At 41.4% G+C, this 24,561-nt stretch overlaps 1 protein-coding gene across 1 annotated transcript in view; it reads left to right on the forward strand.

Annotated features, from left to right (window-relative positions):
- The first annotated feature begins 12,432 nt into the window (after positions 1–12,432).
- Positions 12,433–24,561, forward strand: part of IBTK (inhibitor of Bruton tyrosine kinase) — a 56,736-nt gene continuing 44,607 nt past the window's right edge. The window contains exon 1 of the mRNA XM_063312677.1: positions 12,433–12,613. The gene's annotated coding sequence lies outside the window, so the exon portion shown is untranslated. The remainder of the gene's footprint in view (positions 12,614–24,561) is intronic.

Genomic DNA, 24,561 nt, shown 5'->3' on the forward strand with positions numbered 1-24,561 from the left:
TTCTGACTAACAAATTTTTATTAAAAGGCATACATTTTCATGAGCTGCAGATCACTGCATTAGATGCATAGAGTAGCTAGATTGATGAAGGATTTAAATGGGGTGAAATGGGAGAGAGAGGGGAGAGAGAGGAGAGAGGGAGATAGGTTGGTTATGTGCATACAGGTTACATGTGAGACAGATTACAGGTACCTTATCAATTAACAATTGCAATGGGTTAAAAATCCATTGGGCTTCTTGAGACCTTCTGAGATTTATGTGAGATGGGAAATGGGGAGAAAGAAGAAGATCCATTGTTTAAATGGCGGTTTGCTTAACATATGTAGGGCATTGTCCATGTATTGGAATTTTATTTGGGATCCTTATGAAAGAGGTTATGGTCATAACATTTTTAGAGAGTTTCTAGAGATAGCAAAATCCCATCAGGATTTGTTTATCATTTGGTTTACCATTCTTCAGATTCTTTTGATGTTCCTGGAAACACATTTCATTCTTTTGCCTGGGAGGAACCTCCAGTGATGTTTTGGAATTTTGGCTGGGCAATGGTGGGAGAATCTAATGTTATTGCGGGAATGAGCAAAATCACTTTATGATGTCATTAGGAACTGAATAAACCAACTTCATCTGTATATCTATCAGCAGTGTTAAATCAAATCTGTATAAAGTATCTATATTTAACTGTAATTAGATTAAGATAATGTCAGTATCAGTTGATTTTAGGGATACAGTAAGCTAAGCTGCCATGTATCAGAACTTTATGACCTTCTTGGAATGCTTGTAGGCCTATTGTCTCTGGCTCCAAAAATCCTGACAGCCATTTGATTGCAGCAAAGAGGTAGTTTTCTGAATCTCTTTGCTGTCATCTAGTGGTCACCCCAGTTTTTGCAGTCAATGTATTTGTATGGCAATAGTTCTCCAGAGTCTCACAGGCACAGTTTTTTTCTTCTTGCCAGTTATTTCTTCTTTGAAATACTGATGCTGGAGGTGGACCCTTCTATAAGCAAAGTGGCTTCTCAACACTGAATTGTAGACACTGGTCTGACATCTGGCATTCCAAAGGTTTTTTTTCAAATCCTGATGCTGCTCTCCTAGGTTCCATGGAGTGAGAAAGTGCTTTGTCAGCTATTTGGAAAGGCTGCACAACCAGCTCCAGTAATACACAAGAGCAGTAATTTCCCCTGCTAGCTCCTACAAGGCAGCCTTTTGCAATCATTTCATAATATCAAAGTGCCAGATTTCTTTTATCTCCATTTTGGATCTGTCTTTTTCAAAGACTAGGCCTTGAAATAATATGTTCTATTAATATCCTTCTAACCACCCAGCGTCCCTCCTTGTGGGGGGAGATGGGTGGTGATAAAAATTTGATTGATAAGTAAATAAGTAAGTAAGTAAGTAAATAAAATGTTCTTCTTGGCAGCAGTGCTGGTGGTAGTGGAGTGAGCCTTGTTTTGTGTTATGGTTTTCTGTCATAGCGATTGTTTGCAAGAAGATAGTTGTGCTTTTTAAGTTGGGGGTTAACTTGAAACTTCAGTGTGCTGACTATTAGTGAGGAAATATGAAAGTGTTCTTGAATAAAACCCTTCTGATATATCTTTCCCCCCAAAATGATCCTGTTGGTTAGGAAAGGGAAGGGTAAGCTGTGTCTTCCAGATGTTGAACTGCAGTGCTCACGTCCCTTCATCTACATTAGCTAGGACCGATGGATTTCAACATCTGGATTACCATATATTATTCATCTGTATACTGAAATGAATATATTCCAGTATAGTGGAATCCTTCTCTCTGAGCCCTAGGCTGAAGGAGATGGCAAGCCACATACCCGATTTTTTAAAAAATGCATGTGAAAGTTTGGAATAGACATTGTCTGGATTCTTGAGAGTAAATCAGTGAGCAAATAAATGCCCTCAGCATGGCAGAAAACAGCTCAAAGTAGAAGCCTCTTTGATCTCCACAGTTCTGGCTCATTAGTGCTACTTTGGTCTTTATTTGGAACAGATGATCGCTTTGCTCTTTCTACATCCAGGAGAAGATGTATGAACAGAACTTTACGGCCAATGACCTCTCCTGCCCAACTGGCCACTGATTTTTAACCAGTGTCATATCATCAACTAAGCAAGAGCCAGCAAGATTAACAACTGTATGTCCACAGCGGCCGATTCACAAGTTGAGTCAGAAGCAAAAGTGTCCTTCCCTTCCTGTATTGCACTGCAAACATGGAGCAGGAAATAGCCTGCATGAAGCGTTCTGGGGACCAGTGGCTTTGGGTTGGTAACGGCTGGATTTGGGCTTGGCCTTCAGATGCTTATTACCTTACATTCTCTTAGCAAAAGAGAGACTCTGAGCTCCCTCCAAAGACTGGGAAGTTATGCCGTGTCCAAAAGCAATTCTTCCCCCTTAGACAGCAAACAGAAGACAGGAGGAAACTGTGAAAGATAGGTGGCTGCAGAACTTAGGGGGAAAATTGTAATAAAGAGAAGGAGAAGAGCTGAAACTTGGTATGCAGAAGTTCTAGGGTCAGTCCTGGAAAAGCTAAGTAGAACTGGGTGAGACTGTTTATTAAATCTCTTAGTTTTCTTTCCACATTTCTTATGAGACACTTCCTGTCTGCTTACAGACAAGATAAAAAAGTAAATGGTGGAAAATGTGCAAAATATCCAAATGACAGGATGAAAATAGAGCCTGAGGCTAAAGGCACAATTGCCACTCCTGTGTGTTAGGCTTTAACACAGCGTGAACCTAAAATGTTAGTCATCCACCCAAAAGGGGATGGAAAAGGGAGTAATAAAAGCACGGTGGCATGTTCTAAGATGCCACCGAACAATATTTATTTATTTTATTTATTAATCAAATTTATCACCGCCCATCTCCCAAAAGGGACTCCATTGCTTGCAGATCAGATGGAGTAGAAAGCAAACTTAGAAGCTCTTAAGAATACTGGATCAGAGTATATTTTAGGAAGCACAGCAACATAAGGTACAATCATGAAGATATGAGAGTGATAAAATTATGATGCTGTGGAAAAAGTAAATAAGAATATTTTTCTCCCTCATAATATTGGAAGCCATGCTCATTCAGTGGAGCTGAGTAGTTGGAGATTCAGGTCAGACAAAAGGAAATTCTTCGTACACACTGCTAAAATGGGAACTTTGGTAAGGTATCAGAAGAATATGACTGGAATCGTTCATTGCATTAAGCCATGATTTCTTGAATAAACCACAAGGCTGGGCTTACTCAATAGACTATGCCAGACCCAAACATACCTGATTTTGAACAGCTTTAAGTGGGAATTAGACAGATTCAAGGAGGTTAAGATAAATTAACTATTAGTCATGATGGCTATATTCTATTGATAGCATTAAAAGCAGCATATTTCTGAATTCTAGTTGGGAAAAACAATGGGATACTGCATTGCACTAATGCTCTGTAGGCTTTCTAAGGGTGTTTGATTAATTATATTAACTAATTCTATTGAAACAGAATTAGTGGACTTGATGGAATTTTGATCTGATCCCACAGGTGCTTCTTACGTCCTGTAATTAACTTGTAGGGTTTTTGGTAAGTAGAAAAATAAGTGTTGTCAAAATGTAATGAGAGCACTGCCCTGAGAATTATTCTTATCTTGAAAGCCATATTCCGCTAAAAATACATGAATATACCTCTAGAATAGTATATTCAGTTTATAAACTTGCTGTCTCTTTCCTATTTATTACTTAAAAAGAACTTTGCTGCAAGTTCTTTAAATTGACCAAAAAGCAGAAGGAAAAAAAAAGAAGAAAGAAAATTCAGAAGTGTCACCATGTTAAGTCAATTGTATTATTCAAAAAAACAAAAACAAAAAATCCTATGGCACCTTAATACAAAGGAACTGAAAATTGGAAATAAAAGTTGAGTTAAAAACCAATAAACAATTCAGTTTTTTCCTATTATTTGAATAAAGAAGAAAGGTTTATTTTCTGATCACTTGTCTGTGCCCAGTGGCTAAGCAGGCTCTGTCCTGGTTAGGAATCCAACCCATCTTAAAGGAGACTACTCCTTTTTTTTTAAACACGTGTTCATCCTTTGCCTGGAAATGTGTGTTATAATCTGACACTGAACAGTTTTATGAAAGTGAAAAAATAATCAGTGTTTGTACTTTCTGCATTTCATTTTCTTCTGACTTCCATATTTACAATCCCTCCTTCTTGTGAAAATGTATCTGTAAATTAAGACAACACACCATTTGATAGTGAACTCTAATAAACTGGTTAATCTTGATATAGCTGTGAGACTGTTATTTTTGTTAAAAAAATGAACCCACATAGGATCAAACAATACCACAAAATAATTGGATTTTTACACTCCCTTTTCTCTTTTCATGGTTAAGTTCTTTGATTGCTGTAAATTAAAGTCAAGGATGCTTCCAAGGATGGACAGAAGGTAGATATGAATTTTCGGATAAATCTCAGAAATTTGTAGTAAAATGTCGTTGTCATTCTTCAGTTTTAAATAAGAGTGTATGGAATGTTCTTCTGCTCATGGAATTGGATGGGATGAATTCACATCCATAAGGCCCACCATAAATATTTGCTAGAGGATATCTCAGCCCACTGGGTCAGACTTACAGTGGGCTGAGGGTACAGGGAGAACTATGGCAGGGTGGGGTGGGGAAGAACTACCACTGATTGAAGGGAAGGCCACTCATATAATATTGGATTCCAATGCAGGATCTTTTTGATGACTCTTAGGATCCTAATTAAAAAAAAAGATAGGTCCGATTAGTTTAAACTCTGGATTCTGTTGGATTGTCCTGTAGCGATAATGTTTCTGCCACCAATCAGTTAAGTTCCTGTGATGTGGTACAGGATGAGTTGCTTAACTATTTGTCATGCAGCTTTTATGAAGAAAAGGAATGTCAGTTTGGCTTGGAGTAAAAATCCCGCTCAGTGCAGGCTGATGACAAGAAAAAGCTGACAGATGCAATATTGGCTTCCTAAGAGAAAAAGGAAATGTGGAACATTGTGATCAGCCCCTTTCTAGGAGATTCTAATCTTGCACTGGCCATTCTTCAGCAAAACCAATTTCAGGGCAAACTAGAATTCATTAAGAGTTCAGTTCCATAGCCTATATTTCAACCGACATAAAGGGCTCATTTGCAATGGCATACTTGATCGATCAATTTACTGGTGACTAAGGTCAAATCAGGATCAGGTATATGATAATTCAGAAGACTGTTAGAATCTTATCACACTGATCTTTATTGTTGGACTGGGCCAGATTTCTGCAAAAGGATATTATTTTTAAGTTTTAGTATTACTTCTCCCTAGAAAGAAAGCAATATTGTGCCATTAACTTTCTCCTTTGGCATAGGATATTTCTCCTCTTCTAGCCAATCTGATTCCCCAGCAGACAGCTGGAATTTGACATAGTTGAACAAAAGTGAAATATTAGTGCTAAAGAGGTAATAATTCAGTATGAAAAAAAAATACTGGTCAAATGATCAGAAATGAGTACTGTAGTTAGACCAGATTTCTCCAGCCTGCTGCCTTCAATGCCCTCATCCTCTGTCAGCATGGGATATTGGCTTGGAATGATGGTTATTGTTATTCAACCCACTTGGAGAACATCACCTTGGGAAAGATGAATGAAAGAAATGAGAACATACTCTATGGTCAAAAAGGATTAAACAGCTCCATTATCTATCCTGTTAATCCTAGAACTTAAATATACTTAGGTAGAATTGAATCTCTGTAAGCTTTTGAATCTCTTCAGCATAATATTTTTCAATAATTAATATGAAATGTTGTTATATGGGATGTAGAGGAACTTTTCTTAGGGAATGCAGATTTTGCATTTACCTTGCCCTCAGTCTGCAGTATTTTATCACTGATAAACGAAATTTGTCCATCACTTACAGCTTACAGTCACTTTAGCAAATATGATGAGATCTATGCATTTGATTGGACAAGTGTGGCAAATAGTTACTGGCATAGCTTATAGTAAATAGGTACCCAAACATTCTTATCAAAATGCTTTTGAGCAAACGTATTTCCTCAGCTGTATAATTCCATAAAAGATGATCTAGTCATTTTACAAAAAGAAAAAAAAAGTTGCCACCATCCTGGTGTTAGCACAAGTATGATATTAACAACAACTATAATGGTAGGAGTATATTGTTGCCTGGCAAGGGCTATATTTTTCATTTTACACACACTGACGAGAAATGGTAAAATCATGATTCCAGGTTCAGAATCTTCTTTTACTGGAATTTGTTTGTAGCAGCATACTTTGAGATTGCTGTAGCTCTGGATCTACCAGAGAATGAGAGTGACTCTCAGTAGATATTTTCAACAATTCAGCAAAAATTTCATACATGATAATAGCATTGAATAGTTTCATCCCCAATACTGTAAATTGGAAAACAAGATATCTCAATGGTGACATCTTGTGGCTAAAACAACACATAGATGCTCAAGCACTTGGGGAGATTATTACTATTATCTGACAAATGGACAAAGTTATTACTTTATTAATAACAGTTCTTAACATCACAAGAATTTAAATACATTTACCAAAATCAATCATACTAATTGAAATCCCATTTAACTCAATGTAACACAAGTTAACATTATTTAATGGTACTAATGTGGAAGCAACATTCCAGTAGATAATCTCTTACACCATTCTGTTTACACAACAGCAGAGGGCACAAGGATCTGAATATCATAGGAACAATCATACTAGGCCCAGACAATAAGCTAGGTTTCCATAATAGTCTTTCTCCTGCACTGCTACTAATAAATATGCATCAGGATATGCTTTCAGTTACGTACGTTTAAGATCAGGGTTTAAGACTTCATCCAACTAGGTGGCAGCATCTAGTTGCCTTGGCTGATCTCAAACTAGGCTGGATCTGACTGGTTAGGGGTTAGATGGGAGGCCCCAAGAAAATCCCAAGACTGTAGACTACATGCAAAGCCATTGGACTACATTACCATCTAATCCATATTTACCTACCTTATTTGCAAGGATATCATGTGAGATCTTGTCAAATGTTTTATTGAGCTAAGGGATATTACATCCACAGCACTCCCTTGGACCACCAAATTAGTTACCCTTTCATAAAAAATAAGGTTAGACTTATATGTTATGTTCTTTACAAGCTTGTGCTGTTATAGAGAGTAAAGAGGATGGCCTTGATGGAGAGAGAGGAGATCCATGACCAAAGCAATGAGGGATGTAATGGAATGTGAGAATGACCTTGGAAGATAGGGCAGGAGGGAAGAGGTACTGCCTAGGGAATGATCAGATAAAAGGGGGAGGAGCCTGCAATTGAGTAACGGACAGAGAAAGCAGCTTAGAAAGGATCCGCCCTAATTTGGCAGGCGGTAAAAAGGGATGGTGGGAGAGTTGTACTTTCAGACTTGCAAGATTCTGTTAATGTAGCCTGACAACAAAGTAGTAGTAGCTTGGCTGGTCATGTTTCCTGTCTGGTTTACCTGGGAGGGTTGAAAGGAGGGAAACATTGGTAAGTCCAAACAATGAAGGAGGAATGTGAAAACATCTTAGTGCAGAGATAACCTTGAAGAAGGAATGCAAGAATGGTTGAGTAAAATTCAGCTTAGTCCTGAAGAAAAAGGAGTGGGGTGAGAATGAAACTCAAAATTATCCTGCCTTGATTCTCTTTGGTATGTGGGGTGGGGGGCGGGCAGAAGAAACTCTGTCAGGCTTTCAAGATTCTGTTGTTATTCCCTACAACAGTAGAGTTCTAGTAGTCCTTGTGGCATCAGTTTCCTGCCCTGGCCTACTGTATATTGAAGGACTGACACAGGCATGCTGCTTGACCATCTCTTCTACTATCTTGTCCAGTGAAGATATTAAACCAATAGTTTTGGATTGATACCTCTCCCCCTTTTTAAATATTAGGAACCCAGTTTACCTTCCAGTCTTTTGGCATGTCACCAGCTCTAAGGAGTTTTCATAGATTGCAATCAGTGGTTCTGAGATAACATGTGCCACTGTCTGGTCTTGGAGTCTTGAATTCATTTGAAGTAGAAAGGTAGGTCCTTCTTATACCTATAGCGATCCAGAGCTGTGTTCTTCCCCTTTCTTCAATCTCCCTGTTCTGAGAGAAGACAGATGTAAAGATGATGTTATGCAGTTACCATCTACCCTATTTCCTACCACGCAACAGACCAACAGACTCCTTGACTCTTTTTTTATTTTGGATAGACACCGCAAAATTTTATTACTGTATTGTACATTCTTCATCGCCTGATCTCATCCTGAGCGTGAGCTATTCTGACTCCATTCCTATGGGCTCCACTTAGCTGTTTGTTCATTCCTTTCTGTAGTTTTCAGCCCGATTGTTTCCCATAAATACCATTTTTGCTTCTGTTTGTCAGAGAACTATTTATTAATACAAGCATCTGAAAGTTTTACCCATTTTTCCTTATTTATGCTCCATGCAGTGAATGTCTTGTTTATAGGTGTTGTTTGTGCCTGTGTTTTTAGTTTCCCATTTTTTGGGACCTTCCATCCCAATTCGTCTTGTTTATCCTTTAAGCTTTCAAGACATGGAAACGTGCCCACCTTTTTCTGAGTTCATTAAAATCTCCCTTCTTAAAGTCAAGGTATATGGCTGACATCTCTCAGCTTTTCCTCTCCCAGTTTTCTTGAACTCCAATGTGTTGTATTACTTTCTCCCAACTTGCCTGACACCTTCACCAAGTTTTTTAGAGGGTGGCCCATAGTAGTAATGGGAGACTTCAGCTACCTTGATTATCTGCTAAAAAATGAACCCATCTAGAAGTGGAGGATCCAACAGATTTCTAATCTCTCTTGCTGACAATTTCATTTTTCAGAAGATGGAAGAAGAAACAAGGAGTTAGGGGTCAGCTATTCTGGATCTAATCCTGGATACCTCCACTTCTAGATGGGTTCATTTTTTAGCAGATAATCAAGGTAGCTGAAATCTCCCATAACTACTATGGGCCACCCTCTAAAAAACTTGGTGAGTTGATTAGAACGGCACTGTCCACATCTTCTGCCTGGGTAGGTGGCCTGTAGAAAGATCTAACAATGTTACCATGTTTGCTTTTTGCTCCTTTTAATTTTATTCAGATGCTTTCATCATTCCATATTTCAAGGACACAGATTTCTCCCAGGCACTTCCTTCAGTCCAAAGCTGCTCTCCACCTCTCTTTTTGTTGGCTCTATTTCTTTTGAACATGTAATATACTTTGAGTTTTATATTCCAATCATGGAATGTAAGAAAGTTCATCTCATCATGTTTCTGTGATACCAGGTCACATCTACTTTCCTGTATAACTTATAGTTCCTGCAATTTGTTACCCAAGCTTTGTGCATTCCTGCACAGATATTAGAGACTTGGGACGCTACTATTTTACTTTCTCTAGTGCTCTATGTTGACAATTTCTTTGTACCCTTTCTTGCTTTGTTTTTACCATAATCACATGAAGCCATGTTCCTAATGTGCAAATGTTCTTCAAATCTGTGCCTCTGTCACCCTCCCCCTTCCAACAAAGCTTAAAGCCTCCTGCCAAATGTATTTTTCCCTGCACTTGTGAGGTACAGCCCATCCCTGCCTAACTTGCACTAATAACTTAAACCATGGTCTAGGAATCCAAATCTTGACAACAGCATCAGTTATCCATTTCCAGGATTCTGCCTTCCGTTCTTGTCCTTTGATTATGAAGGGGCATGACTGGAATGATGAAAACATTTCTTGTGCCACAGCTCCTTCGCCTTCAAACAAAGAGGCTCTGCTCCCAGGCATCTTCCTATGTCCTGTCCTCCTTTGAAGGCTTCATTCTACTGGACTTCCTGGATAGCTGTCTGTGTGATACTGTGTGCGGCATCTTCTCTGATGTTCCTAAGAAGGTTGGCTGGCCTCCAGTCCTTTTACATTTTCTTTCAGCAAGGAGACAAGCTTGCATTTGCGATAGGAGTAACTAGTTTACTCTTCTGGTAAGGAAACATAGCACTCACCTGGCAAGTCACGAGTGCTGCAAGAGGGTGTTGATTCTTCTGGCAGTATCTGAGTTGGCTTGTTCCTCCCTCTGCTAAAGGCCATCATAAAACTCTTTTTTTTGTTTGCTTTCTTGTTCACTTGCTTTGGTCATGAACATCCAGCTGTCTGTCCTCTTTCTAAAGAGCACTGGTTAAGACTGAAGTCTGTATGTATGAAGTCTGCCCTGTATCAGTTATGGAAACAAAAATATCTGAATATTTTCCCCTTTAGGGCAGCCATCCTTTTAACAGTGCTGGGACTGCAATACACAAATTGGCCATGGTGACTGGGAATTCTGGAATGTGCACAATATTTAGTCCCACCTTCACAGCTATGCTGCTCCTCCTGCTGTCATATTCTGTGAGACAGGGATAATATTTTTGGAGATTTTGCAATTTCCAGCCCTACTTATGCAAAGTGTGTGGTCCCTTTTGCTGTGCTTACTGCATTCATACAAGGAGCACATGAAGAAGCTAGCAGAGCTCATTGTTGAAGGGATAAATCATACGGTTGACTCATTTTACACTTTCATCTGCATGACATCAAAGGATGAACACTGAAGCGACCATGCATATGTCTATTGGCCCTGACATCCTGCCTGTACTCACATCACATGCTTAGCTACGATAAATTTATTTGTAGTTTAATCTAGCCCAAACTTCTGGGTCACATATGCTGATCCATAAACTAACCATATGGGCCGGGTTCATACAGTAAAAAAGGAAATGGGAATACCAGATTTGTGGTTGTATGGTGTGTAAACATAATCCTCTCTGATCCATCCGTGAATTGGCTAATGGAGCCAAACAAATTGCTCTGTAATGTATTCTGTGATGCTGTTGTTTATTTAATGGGGATTTCAGTCTGATAATTTTATATCAACCTGTTGTAGATAATTATGGATATTGATTTTATTTTTCAAATTGATTTCTATGAGTGTTGATACTGACCTCTTCGGCATTCAAGGCTAGTGCAGTATTAGGAGAGGGTGGGGCTGTTGAGTGCTGTTTTACCTTGTAAACACAAAGTATATTTTCCTTAAGTCATATCCCTAGTGATGGTCATCAATAAAATAAGCAAACAGCTTAGTTATTAAGATTAGTTTCCATTTCTGGAAACTTTATAGTGGAATACATTTTAAATTTGTTATTAAACCATGTATAATACATAGGGCAAAAATTATTTTTTCACAAGGAGGAGACTCAAAAGAACGCTTCACAACAAAAACATTAAACTATAAAGGGTTATCTTAAGATGCTAAAATCTGTTCTATTATTCTTTTATTGTTATAATCATTATAATGCCAGCTATTTTTCGCAGGCCAAACTTTAACGTGTCTATTCCCATTGGCTACTCTCAGGAAAGAGTGGTAAGCTTAGCAATTATTACCCAGTATTATCTGATTGTAGTGGGGGGAGCGGTATCTGTGCTGTATTTTTGATTATCACATTATTTGTATTTTCAGGTTGTTTGGATTGTGAGATGACTGCTTCATCTCGGACAGATTTTTTTTAAGCATACACACACCTTGACAATAATCACTTAGCTGAGTATTCTGAAAAATGCCCATATAATTTCGTTTTAAAGCTAACTTACATATTTCATGTTTTTCACTGTCCACCCTAGATAAGCCACCTTCCCTTCCGTTTGGGCAACTGAAACCTAAGTCCATAACCCTGAGTTTATAGAAGATGAATTTTACATCTCCTTCAAATTGGGCTTGCCCCTAGCGACATCACGGACACATCCCTGCTATTTACTTGGCGACGATGAAAAAGCGGTGGGCTGCTGCTTTCTTCCGTGATGAGTTTTAACATCCCAGGCTAGCTTATTTCCCTGGGATTCCTAGCGGTTTCTCATCTGGTCCCGCTTAGCTTTTTCAAGACCAGCCCAGGTTGGCTAAATGGTAGGTATTCCTACTGAAACGCGCCTGCACAACACTAGAGCAACAACGCAGAGTTCCTTGCAGGTTCCTTGAAACTGGAAGGGCTGGAGAACATTCCTCTCCTGCCGCCACGAATCTACGCAGACCCTTACTGCGGAGCAAGACCCATTGAATTCAATGGGTCTCAGCAGGAATGCAGGCAGCGCAGCCCCCTCCATCGCAGCCTAATTCTGGGTAGCCTTTCCAGGGAATACAACTCAGTGAGGAAACACAAGGGTTCCCGGACCTACAGCCGAAACCAGCCCGGGCTGCAATTCAGACGGAAGAAGGGGAACGTAGCCGCTGCGGACCGCTCCTCCTCGTCCGCACCCCGATCCTGAGCCTCCTGCCAGAAGCGCCCTCTGCGTGTCAGCCCCTTCCTTCCAGCGCTGGACAGAAGCCGGCGGGTAGCCTCCCACCAGCCAATAAGCACTCGGAATACTCAGCGCGCTGCCCAATCCCGCGCTCCTTTGCTCCCGTGTTCCTGCCGCCTCTGTCTCGCCGCCGTCAGTGGCTTCTGGAGGTTTGCAGCCGTGGCGGGTCCTCGGGCCGTCTCTGCTTCTTTCCGCGGCCGCGCTCCTGGCCCGGCTCGGCGTCCTTCGGATTCACTGAGGATGAGTTTCCCGGCCCGCCAGCGCGCGTCCTCCTGCGGCCGTCCCAGCTCCTTCAACTAGCGACTGGTGAGGCGGTCCCGAAAGGGAAAACTCTGCTGTGGGGATTGTGGGGGACCCGGGGAGCGAGAAGGGCAGGCGCAACGTGCAGGAATAGCAAGCGGGACCTTCACGCCCGCTGGCATCTGATTTTCACACCTACTGCAGGCAGAAGTCCGACAGGTCCAGGGTTTCCAAGTATGGGCAAGGAGGAGGAGGTGCCCGGATTAAATTTCTGCACGTCACGGAGATATTAAAGCTTTGCTGATGTCTGTGCGTGGATTGCTACTCCCAATAGATGAAGAAGAAAGGGAGGGGAGGGGGAAGTCAGCAGACGGTGTAACGGGCAGTGACTGGCGAAAGATTAGGTACAGTATATAAAAGGAAAGGGTATTAACTCTTGCCTCTCCTCCAGGTGATTAGCCTAAATTAAGCAAATAATAGATATTTCCGAGGGTTACTATACCGGATGTTATATAAAGCAGCCTTTCTCAAGTTTATGACCCCGGAGGAACCGTTGAAAATTTTTCAAGGCCTTGGGGAAGCCCTGCACATTCAGACTCAAATAAAGGCCAGAAATTACAAAATTATTATACCGTTTCATGTGTAAGCCTGTGTATATGCATTAACTAAAAATAAAGAATGAAATTTACCTCTTTAATGTGAAGTTGCCTGAATATGAAATAATTTTTTAAATAAATCGGGATCTCCAGGGAACCCCTAGTGACCTCTGGTGGAACCTTAAGGTTTCTGGGAACCCTGGTTGAGAAACCCTGAGCTAAAGATCACGGATTAGCACAAAAATGCCCTGCCTGTTCCTTAACATTTTTTGTAATAGAACTTGTAGATTTTGCATTTGCCCAAGAGTAGTACTGTAGATCTTCCTCTTCCCCTGATCCTGATATAAAATTCCATTGTACTGTTTTGTGGGTTCTTACTGGGCTACTTTTTGTATGGCTGTTTATTTTAGTGACAATGCTAAATATTACCTGACTCTCAAATGTTTCTATTGCTTAGGTCAGAAGCTCCTGACTCTTTTTACTTTGAGTGTAAGATGATTGCCACACAATAGCAAGTTGTTTATCTTGATAGAATAGAGGAAACCCTGTATTGTTAGAAAGAAATCTCATATGAAGATATTTCAACTTTAAAGTGGTCAGCTTAATCAGCCTTCCTCAGCTTTGTGATCTCCAGATATATTAGCTTTCATGTCCTATAATGCTCAGGTAGGATGACTTTTAGAAATCTTTGGGCACTAAGGTAGGAGGGTGATCAGAATGTTTATTAAGTCTGAAATATTCAGGAGCAAAGAATACCAGAGCAACATTGCCTTTAGTGCTCTGTGTGTCTTTTATGCTGGTCTTGGTAGTTTCCAGATTCTCTCTGGCATCCTCACCATTTTGTTCATCATGGAAATGAAGAATAAAATTATGTTTGTTATGGTTGGGGAGCTAAGTGAACTGTGTTCAAAACATTATGGTAGGTACTTTAGGTTTTTCTTTAGCATTGTTACAGCCCAGTATCTTCAGTATTGTGCCAAATATGCCAACTATTAGCTGATAGGTTTATATGAATTAGCTATAATCCACTGGTTCTGGGCAAAGATTCTGAAGTGAGTTCCAGTTACAAGCCATGAGGATGTGTGATACGGGTTGGATGATTGAAGCACTTGAAAGTGCCTCTTCTTTTTATAGTGTTTCCCTCTGATATCAATATTGTTAACAGTAGAACATACTTAGTCTGATGGTGCAGTTGTATTACCTGGGAGTAAGTCCAATCAGACCCTGGTAAAATTTATGAAATATATATAGCATTAGTTGTCTGTTAGTAGCAAAGTGAATGTAAGGGGATTTAGAGTTGACCTTGGAAAGATATGAAAGAACCATTAAATGGAGAAGGAAGGATTCTTGGAGAAGGGATTACACAGTCCAGAAATTGAAAGATGCTTGAGAAAGAAACTCAAAATAATACCACATTGATTTTCTTTAATATAAGATGGGACAGAGAGAAACTTGGACTGGCTTTCAAGATTTTGTTATTATCCCCTACGACAGTAAAGTACCATTCCTGAAATCCCTGCAGGATTTGTTTCTTGACCTGGCCTACTTTGAATGGCTGATGTTATCTGAGACCCAGTCCTCATATAGGTTAAGTAATATTATTTACATATTAGAAGAGGATTAACAGAAGTACAGTATATTTTTTAAGAGAAGAAATCTGTCACTCTGAAGAGGATTTATCACTCCCTCCCCAAAAAAGTGCCAATGAGGGCTGATCCACCATTTTTTAAAAATTTATTTATGAGATTCCTTTATCTCACCTTTCCCTCAAAAGCTCAAGGTGGTGAACCTAGCACTCACTCAACAACAACCCTAACCCTAACTTTCCCCCCCTTTTCTCACCACCTCTCCTTTCATAAAAGTTCTGGGAAACCTCAAAGTTTGTTCATTGTTTTGTGACGTTTTTGGTTGCTTAACTCTGAATTTTGTCATTCGCTCTTCCTTGTTTTGTTTCATGAGTCATTTCAACTATCCCTTAGAAAATGCCCTTAACTGAGTTTCAGAACTGAGTTAATGTTTTTACAATGATAGTGGTTTCAGACCAGTGTTTGTGGCTCCTAGGAAACTAGGACATAGCATTTATTTATTTATTTGGTGGTCTAAATATACAGTAGACTCTCAGTTAACCGGCCCCCATGGGGATTGGTAGATGCCGGATAAATGTAGTTTCTGGTTGCTTGAGAGTTACTATTAAACCCTGATACTCACTAGATGGCAGCAGAGTGATACAGATTTTTTTGCCAGTTGCTTGAGAGTGCCATTTTTTTTCCTGGTTCAGTTTTTCTGCTGGTTGCTTGTGAGTGCTGGTTGCTTGAGTTCTGGTTAACTGAGAGTCTACTGTATTTTTCCTGTTAGTTGTCCCTTTAGTCAAAACCTTAAAATAGGTGTGTGTGTGTGTGTGTGTGTATGTGTGTGTGTATGTATATGTGTGTGTGTTTGTGTGTAAATGAAGGAAGGAAGGAAGGAAGGATGGGATGGGATGGGATGGGATGGGATGGAGATAAAGTTAAACTCTCCAATACTATGAAGTTACAATGAAATCTTGATTAAAAAGTGGATGAATCTAAAGGTTCTGGGGCAGAAGAAAATAATGGGAAATTCGAGACTGGTAATGCTGTGCTGTGAATGCTTTAAATTTCGTGCTCACATATAGCAAGTGAAATACTTCACTACTGTAGTTGTATCTCTAAAACACTGCTTACTTACCAGTTGGCATTTCAGTTAAATATGCAGTCTAAAAGAGCTGTGCTTTGATTATTTTTCAAGTCTCAAATTAATTGCTTCATTTTTTTCCATAGAGTTTTTTTTTTAATTTCCCCATCTGCTAACAGTTAACCACATAGCTTTGGAGAATCTTGTTGTGATTTGGTTTCTTCTTCTTTTCTATAAAATATATGACTCAAACATTCTGCATTGCTATGGAATCAGAGATTGATGTCACTTTTCTAAAAGGTGATAGAAAGTTCATATTTGGAAAGTTGTACCTTGTGGCACTGCCATCCACTTCAAATCTGAGTTCGGCAAACTTGTTCCCCCAAATCCTGAGGATAAGCTGTCCTGTCCTGAAGAAAAGAGCTGCCATGGAGCGCCTACTGCAAGGGTATTATAGACTGGAATTGTATATGGTTTTAAGGTACATAAGCCATTGCACTAGTAATTACTTTATGGGGTAATTCAGTGTTCTAGGAGGCTTCTGGTACACAAAGGCACTTGCACTTGCAACTACTTGGCATTCTATTCCTTGTTTCATTTTAAATAGTCATGAGATCTGTTGCAGGTTTCTTTGTTCTGTATCATTCTCTGTTCTCTTTCTATTGTTTGTGAACATCTGGATGTCAAGAGGGGAGAAGTTGGATATTGTTTGATTATATTGTATTGCATAGTTGCTGATATTTTGAATGGTATATATCTGAAATCTGTGAGGCTAGCATTGTTTAAGTTTTGGGGGTCACAGTGTAATATGATTTTAGGACAAATTACTGTACTTCTAGCATGCATAGGATTAAGTGTATTGCCACTCCTGTCCACCTGTCCCCTTAAAAGAGAATCTTATAAAATTTACTTCATGATAGGTTAAAAAGCTGTTGTGATTTTTGAACACACAGTTTAACTATTGATAATCAAGAAGGCATATATAATTTTATTTTAAAAAATTATAACTATTTTAAAATCAATATAAAGACACTGAATATACTCTTGGATGAGCCAAGAATTTTAGGTACTAAAATACACCCCCCAAATTGGGTTAGGCTGATCTGCGGATGGATTTATCAGTGACTACAGGTAGTCTTTGCTGAACAACCACTTGTTTGGTGACCGTTCAAAGTTATGACAGAGCTGAACAAGGGGGATTTATGACTGGTCCTTGTAGTTGCGACTATTGCAGCATCCCCATGGTCACATGATTGTGATTTGGGTGCTTGGCAACTGGTTTGCAATTACAACATTGCAGTGTCACGTGGTCAAGTGATTGCCATTTGCAACCTTCACTGCTGGCTTCCGACAAGCAAAGTCAATGGGAAAGCTGGCAGGATGTTGCAAATGGTGATCACATGACCGCGGGATGCTACAACCATGTGGGATTTGCCTAACGGCAACTGGGACTGCTGCAGCTGCTGTTGTAACTGCAGTCACATGACGTTGCACTTTATGACTGCATTGCTGAGTGATGGGGTTGCTGGTCTCAATTACCATAGTTAAGCAAGGACTACCTGTATATACAATAATGCTTTTTAAAGGTACCCGTATATCCTAAAGGTACTCATGGATAGCCAATTGTGAAAATTAAAACATGAAAATTTTGAGGGTCAGGTTATCCGTGGGTGGCACATTTTTCATGGTACTTTAATTAAAAATTTGAGGGTCAGCTTATGCACAGATGGGCTTATCCACAAATATATATGGTATATCTTTATTTTACTCAAAAATTAAATCATATTCTCTTAAGAGGGAGACGTAACCATCTCTCAAATAAACTCAATTAAGGACCCATTTCTGTTAAAAAACCCCCACTGAGAATATATATCCACTGAGATTAAGCACTATGAATAACCTGCATAACATTTACTTTATTGGATCCCAACAAGTTTGAGTATAGCAATATCACTATTAATTCTGTTCTGTGAACTGCTGTAGAAGACTGCCTCAAGGTACCGAAGCCTCATCGTGGCTGTAATTGTAGGGATCATGTATTCAGATGCATCCATCCTCTTGGATGCAGTTCCCTTCTGCCAAATTCCTGCTTGGGAGATTTTGACTCCATTTGATGATGTCAGCCCTTTGAGGTAGGCCAGGAAACTGATACCACAAGGCTTCTGGGAATGCTACTTTATTGTTGTAAGATATTAGGACTGAATTGTTGTTTTCCCTCCCTTTCTGCATTCCTTCATCAATGTTATATCTGCATTTGTCAGGCTCTGCCTGCTACCCAGTAAAACCACAGACACTAGTGTAGGCTTAGGTTCTGGTTTTATTTGAGTATAGAATGCATGCCCTTAGAAAAGCTGAGAGTAAGTGGAGCGCGCCGGAACGGGATTTAAATAGCCCGCGCCGGTCAGCGCTCCATCCCTTCTTACTCCGGGTGCGCCCCGAGCCCCGTTGGTTCCGTTGCCGGTAGGTGAGGGGTGGTGGAGCCCCTCCTGTGCCTCGGGCGTTCCCTTGACTGTTTTCTTGGCCGGTGATGGTTCATTGCCGGGCGATCCGGTTGGTAATCTTTTTGACAGCTCGGGCGCGCCTCGTGTTCTGGTCTTGTCAATTACCTTCTTTGCAACATTGTATCTCTCTCTTCCACACCTCCTGCTAGAGTCGATACTTTGTTGCCAGCACCTGTTGCTCTCTTTTGTTAGCTAGTTGCCTTTTCCCTTAATCCGCCCGGTACCCATTTCCCTGTATTGTTGTGTGAGTCCTTGCAATGTCACAAGCATCGCAACGGTGATCATGACAGCATTCTTCTAGAAATGAAAACCTTTGAAGCAGGAAGGGAAAACCACAGTGAAAGGGACAATATCCAGGTGGTTGGGGGGAAGGAAAGAGTGAGGGAAAGGAGCTGAAAAAAGTAGGGAGAAATGGCCCAGTGGTGATAGGGCAGCTCTGCTGCTGGGAATTTGCAGCTTTCTTTCTATGAGGGTGATATGGATTGGTCCTTGTATAGGTTCAAACCATGGTGACCCAATACTGTGGCATCCCTTCTGGGATGGAAAGGAACTTAGAATGCCCCTTCTGGACCAAGGCTGGAGAGCCTGTCCAAAGGGAGGAGCAAAGGGACTTACTGAAGAAAGGCTTGGATGTCCCTTGTTGTTGGACCAAGACACCTGATAAGCCCTACAATTTCTGTGGCTGGAGGAAGGAGACAGGCTGGGAGAGGAATGTCTAGCATAGGAGGAAGAAGAAGAGGCTGTAGTGCCAAGGCAGCAGGGAAGAAGGATGGGCATGTGGTTGTTCCTGACGAGGATTTGTCTGCTGCTTGTAGACTGTGCCCTTAGGTATTGGCAACTGCCTGACAGCAACTCTGGCTCAGCTAGCGTGTCTTTTTTATCAGTGACTTCCCATAGTGATGAGGATGGTGCCATGCTCTCTTCCTGGCTGGGAGGAAGCATCTCTGTCTAGATCCAAGCTTATACCTCTAATAGTATTGTCTCCTTCCTTCTGTTTTTCCCAGATGTTGGAGTTCTGCAGACACTATACTCTTTGTTCACCTACTTCTCAACAATTCTGGCTATCCAGAAATTTGTGACTCCCCCAATTTGTTCATTACTCCCTTTTTGAGAACGGGAAAATGTCTACAGAGCAAATTTCAGTAGGCTGTTAGTTTATGGGGGGATGGGTCTTGCACTGGCATATTTAATTATTTCAATTAATAGAGCAATTCCAAACCAAGTATGATCCAAGTGTTACTTATGTTAACGTTAGTAAATTTTTTTTGCTCTTGTATTGCAAATGAAAACATTTTATTACTGCTTCTCTTTTAGTCTGGCCATAAAAGAAGCTGTCATGAGTAAGGATGGCGAGCAGGGGGCTCACCAATTCCTCAGTGCTATGCATGCGCTTAACAGTCTGGAAGGGAGCCCCCTGCTCACCATCCTTACTCATGACAGAAGCATTTCTTATTTGACTATAAAGTCATTTCCAGCAGTGGCCATGTACTTCAGTCCCTGTAATAAAATTTGCAGTAGTTTATTGCTGTTACAGCATTTTCATGGTTTATGGACAAACAAGTAAAACTTGTTGTATTTGTAATGCTAGTTATTGTATTTACTAGAATATAATAAAAACAAATTTGTAGATACTGATGGAAATAGAGATCTTTAATATTATGTTAAATTCTAGATACACACTTTTCCTGTTTGGGGAAGAATCTGGGATCAACTATATTTTGAACTGAATCCTAACTTCCAACAAATGCTACTTAAAGCTTGCTATATATGTAGTAGTTTCTAAAGTGGTTTACTAAGATAGGCTTACTTTTCTAGGAAACTTGCTTTGTATAGTAAGGGTGGTTTCTTTATGTCTTGAATTGTTAATTTTGGGCATATTGCCATGAAATATGTAAATATGACTGAATAATTGTCGTTTCGTCGTTTTCGCTTTCCTCTTCCTTGGTGAAGTAGGGGAAGTCCTTTGCTGCGGTTTCACCCGTTGCGACTGGCATTTTCCTGAGTGCTGGGGTTGGCTTGGTTGGTGCCTTCCACGAGCTGTCCCTCGCCTTCGCTTTCGGGCAAGCCGCCGCCTTGTGATCTTCCTTCCCGCACCTGAGGCACTGACCTTTAGCGAACCGTCGGTCCCTTTCTTCCTTCCAAGGTGGGGGTCTCGATTTCGCTGGTCCTGCCGCTGTGCGGGGTCCTCTCGCCGCCTCTGCCTGCTGCGCTTCCTTCTTCGCTTGGAGGAAGGTGTCCTGGGCGTCCTCTGCCTCTCCTGCCAGCCTGATCCACTCCACCAGAGTGTTGGGGTTGTTTCTGCAGAGTGCCCACCTGAGTACGTTCAGGTTTAGTCCCTCCTTGAACCGCTCAATGAGGGTGGATTGGGACCATACTTCGACCTTACCGGCCAGGGCTTGGAACTCCATGGCATAATCTGCCACGGAGCGCTGTCCTTGTTTGAGGGTCTTCAAGGCTCTTTTCGCCCTCTCCCTTTCCAGGGGGTCCCTGAAATGTAGTTCCACTGCCCAAAGGAACTCATTGCAGTCCTCAAGTTCCGGGGCGCCTGCCTGGCATAACTGGACATACCAGTCAGCGGTCCGGCCTTTTAAATTTATTGCTAAGGCATTTACCTTGCCTTTCTCTGTTCGGAAGTAGGGGCCCCACTCCTCCATGTAGTTTCTCGCGTTGGTGAGAAAAAAGGAGAGTTTTGTGGGGTCCCCATCGAACTTAATGCCGAAGTCCTTGATCGCCGCTTTCGGTGGGCTCCAAGCCACATCTGGGCGTCTCGGAGTGCTTCGGTCCGTCGGGGCTCTGTGGTGTTGACGTGGGGATTCCCTCCGTTGGGCGTCGGGTGGTGTTGGTGCCATCTCTTGCCGGCTCCCGCAGCGTTCTGGTCATCTCACCAACGGGGTGGGAGGGTGGGGTGCAGCCCATCTGGCGGGTTCTTGGAAGCAGACTCTGCCTGGCGCTGCGTTGTCCTCTGGACCTCTCCTCCGGCTTTCCAGCTGATGCGCCTCCGAGGGGGGGGTAATGGGTGTCGGGCATCTGGGGTCTGGCCTCTCCACGCCCCGCTTGTGGGGTTCGTGCGCCGCTGCCAACCTCTGGAGTAGCTGCTGCATCGCCTCCAGCTTTTCCTCGAGTGCGCTCAGCCTTGCCGCCGTTCGCGAGCTCTTCCTGGTGCGTTCGCCCCTCCGCTCTCCTTCGGTTCCTGACGCTGTGGATGATGGGACGTCCCTCGGCTCCTCTGGGGTTCTGGGCGATCCTGGTGAGGATCCCCCCGTCTCGTCAATGGTGGCCCACGTGCCACGGGACTCACGGGTGGCGTTTGCCGTTGCTTCTCCCTCCGAACTCGATCCCGAGCTCACCTGGACCTCACGCCGTCGGGGCCTCGGGCACCTTCCGTTCGTTGGGATGGGAGTTCCGCTGCCGGTTGTCGGGTAGTCGCCTCGCCGTGAGCTGATGTCTTCCATGCTAGCTTGGTTCCCTCACAGAATGGACCTGGACGGGTGCTAGTGGGAAAATTTTTTTTTGGATTCCCGTCTTTATGTCAGGGCAGCCTTGTCTCAAATAAAACGCGGACTCACTTAGAGGGTCTAAGGGTTTCCGGATTTATTGAAACAGAATGCATGCAGAGAAAAAGACGGGAATACGTGAGGGGTGGCAGGGCATCCCGTTTATACCCCGGTGGCGGACCTTGTCCCCCTCCACCCCCTATTGTCCCCCAAGCCAGGTCCGGATGGGGGATTAGAGTGGTAATGGGTTCGGTGATGGGTGATTGGGGCGATCTCCGATGATCCTCTTTGTCTTCTTGCCTTCGCCCGGTGCAGGTGCGTCCCCCGGGGTAATGAGTGGGAGTTCCCTCGATCTTGCTGATGGTTCCCAGGTCCGGTCTGACGTGCCCTTCTATTGTCCTGGTGATTTACTTATGGGTTTGGGTGCTTAAGGGGTGATGTGTGTGTTTAAGGGATGATGGCTCTCCCTTCCTTTTTCCTGATGTGCATGTTCCTCGTTGTGATGTACATATGCCTTGCAATGGGGAACATGACAGCTTGGCTTACAGAAAAACATGTCTGAAGCCCCCACTTACATGCTTAACTTGTTTGTCAATATTTCCTACTTGTTAAGTAATAGGTAAGAGAGATCTACTGAGTCAAAAATGTTTCACAACATAAGCAATCTATATTTTTTTATATTAAGGTCCTAAATAGTATTCTAACTGAAGTTGTCCTGCTTTTGGTTTTGTTCCCTCAGTTCCTTGTAGGGTCAACTTGATAAACTAAGAAGACGTTATAAAATTGAATTTCAATAGATTGCATTTAGTAGTGCACAAAAACACGTTTTATGCCTTTCTAATCTAAGAAGAGACATAGCTTTCAGGAGGAAATATTTCACTAACAGTTATTAAAACAGATTCTCCTGGAAAGAAAGAAGTAAAGTTGAAATATAACTTGCCTTCATAAATCCTTCTAACACAGATCTTATTGTGTCTACACCAAACAATTGATGCTATGAATTGTGTCATTCTATCTATCTATCATGGAGCATGGCATCATATTTTTCAAGGGTTTTTATAATTTATTTAATGCTTAAATTTGTTTGCCACTCCCTTCCATACTGACTCTGAGCAGCATGCAAGAAAAAAGACAGTGCGGTAAAACAACTAAACAATAAGGCACCATCCACTGGAGCAGGCCCAAACTAATATCTCTTAATGGCTTTATCAAACAACCATGTTAGTATAGCCCTGTGAACACACAATAGAGAGGAAGTGGTCCAGATGTATGAGGGCAAACTCCTCACAGAAGGCCATGACCATCGCTGAGAAGGCCAGATTTTGGGGTCTCTGCAGATGAAACAGTATTTGATAGGTATGCTTTATAATGAACATTATTTAATATTCTACTGAGAACATAAATTACTTAATTTTGTACCATTTTTGTGTGTACAGTCTGATTTGTCAGTCTGAATAAGACTGTTTGCCATGAAATCTCTGTATTCTCACCTCAGCTATGAATACAGCTGCAGAGTGATTCTATACATGTCTATTAATAAGTAAGTCCAAATGAGTTTAATGGGACTTAATTCAGGAAAAGGAAGGGGCCTTAAATAACAAGTCAATCTTCTTTCAGCTTGTAATCCTTAATATAGGTATAAAATGTAAATATTTATGGTAGGGGTTTCCGAAATAAATGATATGCAGACAGTTGGAAAAGAACAAAAAGTGGCTTTTGGTGGGAAAGGCAGACTGAATGGCTGTGCTTGCTGTTTCGGCGGGCAGAGCAGACAGCGTGGCGGTTTTTTTCGGGCTCAGGTAGGCTTTCCTGAAGCCCAGAAATGTTCTCCAAATCAAGGAAAATACTTGGAATTATCTCATTTGTCCTCTGGAATGGTGGCTTGCAGCCAGGAGATTGTGAGCAGCGTTTTGTGGTTGATGGTAAGAGCAGCTGGGAGGCGGAGACGTCACCATTTCCAAGCCCCGCTATAGCCTTATAGGGACACTAAGACCTACCACCCCATTTCTAAATCCCCATTTTTTTTTAAGTATATGTACCCCAAGAGACACTTTCTACAGCGAGGAGAAGCTGGTTCTCTTGGTGCTTAACATTATTTTTGGGATTATTTTTTTGACTTTTATCAAACCTTTATGCAAGATATCCAGGACACTGGAAAATATGAGAGCTAAAATGTGCCATCAGGATGGGGATGTGGTGGATGAAATTGAGGAATCTAAGAGCAATAGAAAGGTTTCTTCTAAGACTGTGATTGGGCTTTCTGTCAAGATGCTGGATGAAGATTGGATAATGAAGTTGGAGAAATCTAGGGGAGAGAGTAAACTGCAAGCCATAAGTAGGGTCGATCTCCTGGTGGAATGCCATGAAAAGAACCTGGAATTTTGGAGGGGGGCAGCTGGGCTGTTTGATTTTCTTAAGAAGAAAGCTCTGTGCATATCTTGGGAATATGTAACTGCTCTGGTTTATTTTGAAGTGGGATAAGGGTTGAAGAACGTTTATTTGGTTTATTTTAAGGATTTGACTGATGTTATTTGCCTTTAAAGATTTGGATTTACTGTTTTGAATTGGCTTTGTTTTTTGTGTTTATTAAGATTTTGTGTTTATTAAGATTGGGATTATTAAAATTGTTATTCCATTAAGTATAATAGCTGACAACTTGTGTGCTTTTCAATTTGATTTTTATTATAGTAGACAGAAATGTATAGAATAGTGGTAGGAAGGGAATAATTAAATATGTTTTAATTTTTGGAGGCGAGAAAGATGTTTAGGAG

This window comes from Candoia aspera, chromosome 1 (genome assembly GCF_035149785.1).
Source record: "Candoia aspera isolate rCanAsp1 chromosome 1, rCanAsp1.hap2, whole genome shotgun sequence".
In the NCBI taxonomy this organism is placed as follows: domain Eukaryota; kingdom Metazoa; phylum Chordata; class Lepidosauria; order Squamata; family Boidae; genus Candoia; species Candoia aspera.